Source organism: Triticum aestivum, chromosome 7D (assembly GCF_018294505.1).
Source record: "Triticum aestivum cultivar Chinese Spring chromosome 7D, IWGSC CS RefSeq v2.1, whole genome shotgun sequence".
NCBI classification, from domain to species: domain Eukaryota; kingdom Viridiplantae; phylum Streptophyta; class Magnoliopsida; order Poales; family Poaceae; genus Triticum; species Triticum aestivum.
Window position 1 is genome coordinate 613341839 of NC_057814.1, and position 11694 is coordinate 613353532.

At 46.1% G+C, this 11694-nt stretch overlaps 1 non-coding gene across 1 annotated transcript; it reads left to right on the forward strand.

Annotated features, from left to right (window-relative positions):
* Positions 1–6356: 6356 nt before the first annotated feature.
* On the forward strand, positions 6357–6428 carry TRNAW-CCA (transfer RNA tryptophan (anticodon CCA)). Its single transcript has one exon. It is a non-coding gene; the product is annotated as a tRNA-Trp (tRNA).
* The last annotated feature ends 5266 nt before the right edge of the window (positions 6429–11694 follow it).

Sequence of the window (11694 nt, forward strand, 5' to 3'; positions counted from 1 at the left end):
CTCGGGGAGATACTAGGACTACCCCAGCACCTGAACCATTCAACATCTTGGACCCGTCGAAGAACATAGTCCAATGTTCCGACTGAATCTGAGTCGACAGTTGTTGTTCAATCCACTCGACGAGAAAATCTGCTATTGCCTGTGATTTGATTGCTTTCTTTGCCTCAAACTTGATATCCAGCGGGAGGAGTTCAATCACCCATTTAGCCACTCGACCAGTTGCATCTCTGTTTTTCAATATTTTTGACAATGGAGCGTCGCTGACGACTGTAATTGAATGATCTGAGAAGTAATGTGCAACCTTCTTTGTGGTCAAGTAAATCCCATAGACAAGTTTTTGATAATGTGGATATCTCTGCTTGGATGGGGTTAAGACTTCAGAAATATAGTATACTGGGTGTTGAACCTTGTATGCCTTGCCTTCTTCTTCCCGCTCGATCGTGAGTACCGTACTGACAACTTGTCCAGTGGCTACAATATAAAGCAGTAAAGGCTCTTTGCTGATTGGAGCGGCGATCACCGACTGGGTGGAAAGCAGGGTTTTGAGCTCTGCAAACGCTGCGTCAGCTTCAGGAGTCCACTCGAACCTGTCAGATTTCTTCATCAGTTGGTAAAGAGGCAACGCCTTTTCACTGAGATGAGAGATGAATCGAATCAAAGCAGCCAAACAACCAGTAAGCTTCTGAACGTCGTGTACATGCACGGGGCGCTTCATTCGGAGGATTGCACCAACCTTCTCGGGGTTTGCGTCGATTCCACGTTCGCAAACGAGGAAACCGAGCAACTTTCCACCTGGAACTCCAAACGTACACTTTGACGGGTTAAGCTTGATATCATATCTCCTCTGATTGGCAAAGGTTTCAGTGAGGTCGGCCAGCAGGTCGGAACCTTTGCGTGACTTAACCACGATATCATCCATGTATGCTTCCACATTCCGATTGATTTAAGTGAGCAGGCACTTCTGTATCATGCGCATGAATGTGGCACCTGCATTCTTGAGATCAAAGGGCATGGTGACATAGCAAAAGCACCCGAACGGGGTGATGAAAGCTGTTTTTATTTCATCGGGTCCATACAGTCGGATCTAGTGGTACCCGGAATATGCATCCAGGAAAGACAACCGCTCACATCCCGCAGTCGAGTCGACTATCTGATCAATGCGAGGAAGAGGGAAGTGATCCTTCGGGCAGGCCTGATTGATATGCTTGAAGTCGATACACATACGGAGTGAACCATCCTTCTTAGGAACCATGATGACAGTGGCGAGCCACTCGGAGTGGTAAATCACTCGGATGAACTCAGCTGCCAGAAGCCGAGCTACTTCCTCGCCAATTGCCTTTCTCTTCTGGACGGTGGACCGCCGGAGATGCTCCTTGACCATTTTTACCTTTGGGTCTACTCGCAAACGGTGCTCAGCCAGCTCCCTGGGCACACCTGGCATGTCAGAAGGTTTCCATGCGAAGATGTCCTAGTTCTCACGGAGGAATTGGATGAGCGCTTCTTCCTATTTGCTGTCGAGCGTCGTTGAAATATGAGTCGGAGCAGCATTGGGATCGGTCGGGTGAATATGAACCGACTTGGTTTCACCGGACGACTGAAATGCAGACTCTGAGGCAGGCTTCTTAGCCCGCAGCAAATCACTCGGATCAGCATTCTTCTGGTATTCCTGCATTTCAACTGTTGCCATCTGCTCATCAGAAATTTTCGAGCCCTTCTGAAGGCACTCCTCTGCTTTCTGCCGATTACCAGTAACTGTGATTCATGCCTCTGGGACCAGGCATCTTCAACTTAAGATAGACGTAACACGGTCGAGCCATAAAACGAGCATATGCAGGCCTGCCCAGAATAGCATGATAAGCACTTTGGAAATCTACCACCTCAAATGTCAACTTTTCCTTACGGTAATTCTTTGAATCACCGAAAACCACGTCAAGAGCTATCTGACCGAGTGATTCATCCTTCTTTCCAGGGATAACGCCGTGAAAGCTCATGTTGCTCTCACTAAGTTTGGACATCGGAATGCCCATCCCCTTCAGAGTTTCAGCGTAAAGAATATTTAGACCACTGTCGCCATCCATCAACACTTTGGTCAGTCGAGTGCCTCCAACCACTAGGTTGACTACCAGCGCTTGCCGCCCTGGAGTGGCAACGCGTGCTGGGTGATCAGACTGGTCGAATTTGATCGCAGTTTGCGACCACTTCAAATACGTCGTCGTTGCCACTCCATGTTTACTTCTCAGTTTGCGACCAGTTTGCAACCATGTTTACTTCTCTGTTTATCACTTTCAGTCAACTTTTGCTCTCGATATCAGCAAAAATCACTAGGGTGGAATTGACATTGGGGAAACCGTCATCTTCTTCTTTGTCCTCGTCCTTATCAGACTCCTTTTCCTTCACACTGGGTTGTTTCTCTGGGAATTGCTGGATAAGGACTCGAGACTGTCGTGTGGTGTGCTTGGGATAAATCAGGTTTCCCTCTTCGTCTTTCTTAGTGTGAATGTGACATGGAAAATCTAACACATCATTCCCTGCTTGATCTTTCACTTTCTTGGGGGTCTAGGGCCCCTTAGGTTTCCCTTTAAACTTTCCTTGTATCACTGCCGCAGTTTCACCAGGTCCTGCAGGCTCAACTTTACGTTTCTGTTTCCGATTGAAATTGCCTCCACCGGTGTCCTGACCGACTGGTTTACTCTTTCCACTGTGGAGTCAATCTTCTTCTTCTCCATTAGCATACCGAGTGGCTATTTCCATCATCCGAGTCAGAGACATATCTCCCGTCCGACCGAATTTCAGGTTAAGCTCTCGATACCGAACGCCTTCCTTGAAGGCACAAACTGCTTGATGCTGAGATACATTTTCCACTGTGTGATGCAAAGTGGTCCACCTCTGAATGTAATCCCTTAGAGTCTCATTCGGCTTTTGCATGCAATGTTGCAATTCTGTCAATCCTGCTGGCCGTTTGCAAGTACCCTCAAAAGTTCTGACAAACACTCAGGCAAGCTCCTCCCAACTGAATATACTGCTTGGGGTCAACTGATTCAGCCACGCTCTGGCCGAACCTTCCAGCATCAGAGGAAGATGCTTCATGGCCACCTCATCATTGCCACCACCAATCTGCACAGCCACTCGGTAATCCTCAAGCCAAGTGCCGGGCTTGGACTCACCAGTGAACTTGCTGACTCCAGTCACCAACCTGAAGTTGGGAGGAATCTCTGCAGCCCTGATGGCTTTGCTGAAACACTCTGGACTTGAGACATGGACTCTGCTGCCAGTCGGGCGATCCCTGTCAAGTCCCTCTCTGTGTGCTCTGTTCCTATCGAACAGACCTTGGACAAGGATCGATCTCGCATCAAAGCCTGGCTCCCTTGGGTCGACTGGTACCCTTCGTTCTCCACTGTGCGGGCGCCTGTCATCATATTGCCGAGGCACATATGATCCACTCCTCGGAGGAGGGGTGGGCACCCGACGACGGTCATCACGGCCAAGTCGGTGATCATACTGCTCGTGGTTCCGACCCACGTACTGATCCTGCCGATGCCCACGCCCCTCACGCCTCGGGGGCGGTCTTGGGCTGTGGGCCGACTGAATTGTGTCTACCATCACAGATCTGCTATAAATCCTATTCCGCGACTGAGACACCGCTGTGTTCTGCTCTCCTGCTGCCCGGAGTAAGGCCCGGATCTGCATCAAACCCCTACCAGCCTTAGACTAGGAAGGTTGGATAGACTCCGCTATACGGGCCGCAGCTGTGAGATTCTGAATCGGAGTGCGGTATACCTGAGGTTGAGGCAGGAAAAGTTGTCGCTGTCGTCGACTGGACTCAGGAATCCGCTGTCGAGCACGCTCGTCGAGTGCATGCTGAAGGTTCTCCAGTCGAGTGCGCTCAGCCAGATTGGCCAGGCGCGCCTCCTCAAAGGCCCGGGCCTCAGAGGACTCTCCAACGATGGGCCTGTTGAGCGCCTCCATGTTCTGGTGGTGAAGCTCCTCCCTCTGCTGTGAAGAAAGGGTTTCGGGGTGGTACTCTTCGTGAACGCGCGATGGGTCGCCGCCGCCATCACCGTCGCCGTTGCGACGGAAACCAGGCGGGCTGCGCAGCGTGTCGACCATCAAGACTTCTGCCGCGGGATCGCTGCTGTCGCACTCGGATAAGGTCTCGATGGAGCCAACCGACAGATCGAACAGGCCGTGGAGTGATTCATCGGGCTCGATTGCCGCGACTTGGGGGGTGGCCGACTGGCGTGCCACCGCGTGTTTTACCCATCGCTGAAGCCGCGAGCGACCAGATCTCTTACGGCGGTGAACAGCGGGGAGCGAAGAAACTGCGGCAGCCGACCGATACTGGGTCGACGGCTGCCGCAGAAGGACGCCTCGAGCGCACGCGCGAAAGTGCGTCGCCCCGCGGACGGGGAGTGTCTCGACGTCGAGGGGGGCTTCCTGCAGCCAGGCGGAGTCGTCGGCGACGAAGACGAGCGCGCCGAGACGGATCTCGCGGCCCTCGGCCAATCCACCGCCCAAAACCATGATGATGGGAATCGGAAAAACTGCAACCTCACCAAAAAGTCGCTAAGACACCTGCCCCACGGCGCCAACCGTCGTGGTTCTAAGACTGACAGTAGAATGTGGGGTAGGTATGAGAAGGCAAGATCCTAGCTATGGTGAGGTTGTACACACATGATTTACGAGCTCAGGCCCTTCACAGTGGAAGTAACAGCCCTACGTCTCGGTGCTCGGGAGCTCGGTCGATTGGATTATGTCTGTGTAGTTACAAGGGGTGCGAACCCTTGTGCCTGAGGAGGAGGGTGGCTTATATAGAGTTCGCCAGACCCCTCCGGCCCTCAGTTACACAGGGTTCAATGTACATAAAGATAAGAACGTCACTGGTAACGCCAGCATTAAAGTTATATAAATGACCATTAAGACTACGGAGTGAACGTCCGATCGTTGTCATTCAGAGTGACCTTAGACCTTCTGTTCTCCGAGTGGATTCTGGTATGGTCGAATGGAATTGGGGTATCCGAGTGAACACTCAGTCGAGTGGGTCGAGTCCTGTAGAGATTCCAGTCGGCGGAATCTACTGTCCTTCGGATGTCTTTGACCATACGGCAGTGTCCTTAGGTAGGGTACTTAGATCAGGTGTATTGCCCTACCCTAGATACATGTCATCATCAGCCGGGCCTTCTCCCGCTCCTCCTCGCTCGCCCTAGGAGCACCCAAGGCGAAGTAGAGGTGCTCCCCAGGGCTGATCGTACCATCGCCAGGAGCTTGTCCCAACGCGGCACTAGAGTTGGTGTTGAGTGCCACGCCGAGGACAGGATGGGCCACCTGATCCGCCGCTTGTTCCGCCCCAGCCGCAGCGTAGTTCACCTTGGACGTGGTTTCGGGCCCCCTGGACCCCGAGCCGACCAGTACTGGCCTCCCCTCCTGGGAGAAACCCAGCAGCTGCAGCCCAGGATCCGTCGCCATCGAGGACGCCGCCTTCTCCCCGAGCTGATCCGTCGCTTGGATCAGCGGGGATGCCGCCACAGACAGATTCTGGACAGCAGTAGCAACCACAGTTATTACCTTGTCCGGCAATTTGACATTGTCCATTAACCCATCATCTTCACGGGTGCTCTGCATGCCCCAAAAGTCGAGGTGCCGCCGGACCGACCCACCCCAACCTGGAGCCTTGAGGTCGATGGAGTACTCTGCCTTGCGCTGCTCAACCGGAATGCCGCAGAACTTTGCCGTCATGTGTCCCACCATACCACAGCATAGACAAAAGTTAGGTAATTTTTCATACTTGACATTGAAGCGGATTTCCTAAGTGGTACCGAGGGGAGTGATGGCGACGAACTTCAATTGATCTAGCCACTTGCTGAGAGAGAATCTTGCGTGTGTTCATTGTGGACTAATTTTCTTCGCTCCCACCAAGTATAGGAACTGCCCACCGCAATAATAAGATGAGACCTTCCCTGGCCGAGGACGGCAGCTCTTCCATTCGTATCCTCAAGAAGGTGCGCCGGAATTAACTCCCCTTGGAGATGCATGGAGCATGCCAGACCGACCACCTTCCCCATGCCTAAAAGTTCGAACACAGCAGCTGCTTTTTTGCATTCGAAACTCCGAATAGCACATGTTTCAGCGCTTTTGCACCATCATCGCAAGCCAGGCATCTTCTTAGGTGCAATTTTGAGACGTGTGTGGTATCTGCCAATATAGCTCTGCATTGGAGGGTTCCATCTTCCATGCGTGCGCGCAGCGAGATCTCCGTACGCCAAATTTGTTTGTCATATTATAATACATACACGAATCTGACAGAAAAGTACCTGACTGACGTCTACTGATATAAGATAATCTGTGTTCACAGGCATACCGGATCCGTGGCGCAATGGTAGCGCGTCTGACTCCAGATCAGAAGGTTGCGTGTTCGATTCACGTCGGGTTCAATATCCCGAACCTAGTCCGGTCCATTTTTTATATATTTAAGTTGCTTTTTGTCCCACATAAAATCTACCGTCCATATCCCAAACTTAGCCTACACAAAATGCTACTAGCTTACACAAACACGGGAAAGGACAATATGTTGATACCAACTCTTAAATGCTACCAACTTGCAAAATTCAAATTTAAATATGTCAAAAAATTCTGAAAAAAATCATGCATGTTCACAACACATATGTCGACAACCCCTAAAATATTCAGTTCCAAATTCAAAATAGAAACAAAAAAAGACAAATTCAGATGTGAATAGTGTCATTTTTGTTTTTGTCTTGTTTTGACAATATTCATGATGGATTTGCCGTTTTTGTTTCACTTTGTGTATGTCGAATTTTGATCTGATTTTTTAGCGGTTGTTAACCCATGTGTTGCGAACATCTATGATATTTTTTCAGAATTTTTTGACACGTCCAAATTTGAATCTTACAAGTTGGTATCATGGTATCATTGAAGGACTGATATCACCTGAAGCTTTCCCACACAAACACGTCGACCCCATGGCCACAACGCCACCTAGCTTCCCCTCCCCGTGGCACGCTCCAATGCCACTCCGAAAAATTTCTCCATTGATTTCCACACGGCCCAGATGCTAGCCTACACAAAATGCTACTAGCTTACACAAACACGGGAAAGGACAATATGCTGATACCAACTCTTCAATGCTACCAACTTGCAAAATTCAAATTTAAATATGTCAAAAAATTCTGAAAAAAATCATGCATGTTCACAACACATATGTCGACAACCCCTAAAAATTCAGTTCAAAATTCAAAATAGAAACAAAAAAAGACAAATTCAGATGTGAATAGTGTCATTTTTGTTTTTGTCTTGTTTTGACAATATTCATGATGGATTTGCCGTTTTTGTTTCACTTTGTGTATGTCGAATTTTGATCTGATTTTTTAGCGGTTGTTAACCCATGTGTTGCGAACATCTATGATATTTTTTCAGAATTTTTTGACACGTCCAAATTTGAATCTTACAAGTTGGTATCATGGTATCATTGAAGGACTGATATCACCTGAAGCTTTCCCACACAAACATGTCGACCCCATGGCCACAACGCCACCTAGCTTCCCCTCCCCGCGGCACGCCCCAATGCCACTCCGAAAAATTTCTCCATTGATTTCCACACGGCCCAGATGCTAGCCTACACAAAATGCTACTAGCTTACACAAACACGGGAAAGGACAATATGCTGATATCAACTCTTAAATGCTACCAACTTGCAAAATTCAAATTTAAACATGTCAAAAAATTCTGAAAAAAATCATGCATGTTCACAACACATATGTCGACAACCCCTAAAAAATTCAGTTCAAAATTCAAAATAGAAACAAAAAAAGACAAATTCAGATGTGAATAGTGTCATTTTTGTTTTTGTCTTGTTTTGACAATATTCATGATGGATTTGCCTTTTTGTTTCACTTTGTGTATGTCGAATTTTGATCTGATTTTTTAGCGGTTGTTAACCCATGTGTTGCGAACATCTATGATATTTTTTCAGAATTTTTGACACGTCCAAATTTGAATCTTACAAGTTGGTATCATGGTATCATTGAAGGACTGATATCACCTGAAGCTTTCCCACACAAACACGTCGACCCCATGGCCACAACGCCACCTAGCTTCCCCTCCCCGCGGCACGCTCCAATGCCACTCCGAAAAATTTCTCCATTGATTTCCACACGGCCCAGATGCTAGCCTACACAAATGCTACTAGCTTACACAAACACGGGAAAGGACAATATGCTGATGCCAACTCTTAAATGCTACCAACTTGCAAAATTCAAATTTAAACATGTCAAAAAATTCTGAAAAAAATCATGCATGTTCACAACACATATGTCGACAACCCCTAAAAAATTCAGTTCGAAATTCAAAATAGAAACAAAAAAAGACAAATTCAGATGTGAATAGTGTCATTTTTGTTTTTGTCTTGTTTTGACAATATTCATGATGGATTTGCCGTTTTTTTTTTCACTTTGTGTATGTCGAATTTTGATCTGATTTTTTAGCGGTTGTTAACCCATGTGTTGCGAACATCTATGATATTTTTCAGAATTTTTTGACACATCCAAATTTGAATCTTACAAGTTGGTATCATGGTATCATTGAAGGACTGATATCACCTGAAGCTTTCCCACACAAACACGTCGACCCCATGGCCAGAACGCCACCTAGCTTCCCCTCCCCGCGGCACGCTCCAATGCCACTCCGAAAAATTTCTCCATTGATTTCCACACGGCCCAGATGCTAGCCTACACAAAATGCTACTAGCTTACACAAACACGGGAAAGGACAATATGCTGATATCAACTCTTTAATGCTACCAACTTGCAAAATTCAAATTTAAACATGTCAAAAAATTCTGAAAAAAATCATGCATGTTCACAACACATATGTCGACAACCCCTAAAAATTCAGTTCAAAATTCAAAATAGAAACAAAAAAAGACAAATTCAGATGTGAATAGTGTCATTTTTATTTTTGTCTTGTTTTGACAATATTCATGATGGATTTGCCGTTTTTGTTTCACTTTGTGTATGTCGAATTTTGATCTGATTTTTTAGCGGTTGTTAACCCATGTGTTGCGAACATCTATGATATTTTTTCAGAATTTTTTGACACGTCCAAATTTGAATCTTACAAGTTGGTATCATGGTATCATTGAAGGACTGATATCACCTGAAGCTTTCCCACACAAACACGTCGACCCCATGGCCACAACGCCACCTAGCTTCCCCTCCCCGCGGCACGCTCCAATGCCACTCCGAAAAATTTCTCCATTGATTTCCACACGGCCCAGATGCTAGCCTACACAAAATGCTACTAGCTTACACAAACACGGGAAAGGACAATATGCTGATACCAACTCTTAAATGCTACCAACTTGCAAAATTCAAATTTAAACATGTCAAAAAATTCTGAAAAAAATCATGCATGTTCACAACACATATGTCGACAACCCCTAAAAAAGTCAGTTCAAAATTCAAAATAGAAACAAAAAAAGACAAATTCATATGTGAATAGTGTCATTTTTGTTTTTGTCTTGTTTTGACAATATTCATGATGGATTTGCCGTTTTTGTTTCACTTTGTGTATGTCGAATTTTGATCTGATTTTTTAGCGGTTGTTAACCCATGTGTTGCGAACATCTATGATATTTTTTCAGAATTTTTTGACACGTCCAAATTTGAATCTTACAAGTTGGTATCATGGTATCATTGAAGGACTGATATCACCTGAAGCTTTCCCACACAAACACGTCGACCCCATGGCCACAACGCCACCTAGCTTCCCCTCCCCGCGGCACGCTCCAATGCCACTCCGAAAAATTTCTCCATTGATTTCCACACGGCCCAGATGCTAGCCTACACAAAATGCTACTAGCTTACACAAACACGGGAAAGGACAATATGCTGATATCAACTCTTAAATGCTACCAACTTGCAAAATTCAAATTTAAACATGTCAAAAAATTCTGAAAAAAATCATGCATGTTCACAACACATATGTCGACAACCCCTAAAAAAGTCAGTTCAAAATTCAAAATAGAAACAAAAAAAGACAAATTCAGATGTGAATAGTGTCATTTTTGTTTTTGTCTTGTTTTGACAATATTCATGATGGATTTGCCGTTTTTGTTTCACTTTGTGTATGTCGAATTTTGATCTGATTTTTTAGCGGTTGTTAACCCATGTGTTGCGAACATCTATGATATTTTTTCAGAATTTTTTGACACGTCCAAATTTGAATCTTACAAGTTGGTATCATGGTATCATTGAAGGACTGATATCACCTGAAGCTTTCCCACACAAACACGTCGACCCCATGGCCAGAACGCCACCTAGCTTCCCCTCCCCGCGGCACGCTCCAATGCCACTCCGAAAAATTTCTCCATTGATTTCCACACGGCCCAGATGCTAGCCTACACAAAATGCTACTAGCTTACACAAACACGGGAAAGGACAATATGCTGATACCAACTCTTAAATGCTACCAACTTGCAAAATTCAAATTTAAACATGTCAAAAAATTCTGAAAAAAATCATGCATGTTCACAACACATATGTCGACAACCCCTAAAAAAGTCAGTTCAAAATTCAAAATAGAAACAAAAAAAGACAAATTCAGATGTGAATAGTGTCATTTTTGTTTTTGTCTTGTTTTGACAATATTCATGATGGATTTGCCGTTTTTGTTTCACTTTGTGTATGTCGAATTTTGATCTGATTTTTTAGCGGTTGTTAACCCATGTGTTGCGAACATCTATGATATTTTTTCAGAATTTTTTGACACGTCCAAATTTGAATCTTACAAGTTGGTATCATGGTATCATTGAAGGACTGATATCACCTGAAGCTTTCCCACACAAACACGTCGACCCCATGGCCAGAACGCCACCTAGCTTCCCCTCCCCGTGGCACGTGGTGGTGGCAGCCGCAGCAAGGGGGGAGGGGGGTGGAAATGGGGAGGCGGACCCAGCCGCGCCGCCGTAGAGTTGGCGTGGTTTTTCCTGCGGAAGACCGACGGCGGCAAGGACCGGCTGGTGGCCAAGTTGGACCGCCACGTCAAGGTGGTCCGCACTAAGGACTGCTTCCTCCTCTTCGAGGAGCTCGGTCGAACTATACATGACATGCCCCCGCGAGCCGTCTCGCCCGATGAGTTATTCTGTAGTACTCCCTATGTTTCATAATGTAAGACGTTTTTTAACATTAAACTAGATGATCGATTAGCACTTACTGTGATAATAAAGAGTTTTTTTTTGTGTGGAGGTGATAATAAAAAGTTTCTGAAACTATTGACACAACATATACGCGCGTACCATGTCCCAAAATTTGAAAAGCAACTTCGATTTGCGGCTTAAGAAAAATATATGTGGCAAACCAAACCTGACTATGTATAATACTAGCATGGATGTTTTGTATACAAATTTAGTTTTCTCTTGAAGTCACAATTCAAGAGAAAATTTTGTACCACTGACTGAAACTAGTGCTACTATTTTTGTGGGAAGAATTGAGGGCAGGAAAATCATGTGGCACTTATTTTTGCCCGTTGTAGCTAAAGATAGGGATTAGCCATGCATGGGATTAATCATGCATGCATGCATGCATGGGATGAGAGTTGTTTGGATGCATGGTCACCTACCTCCTGATCAACGATGATATAAACAGCCCTGGCGCTCCTGTTGAGGCCACACCCGCGCCCGAG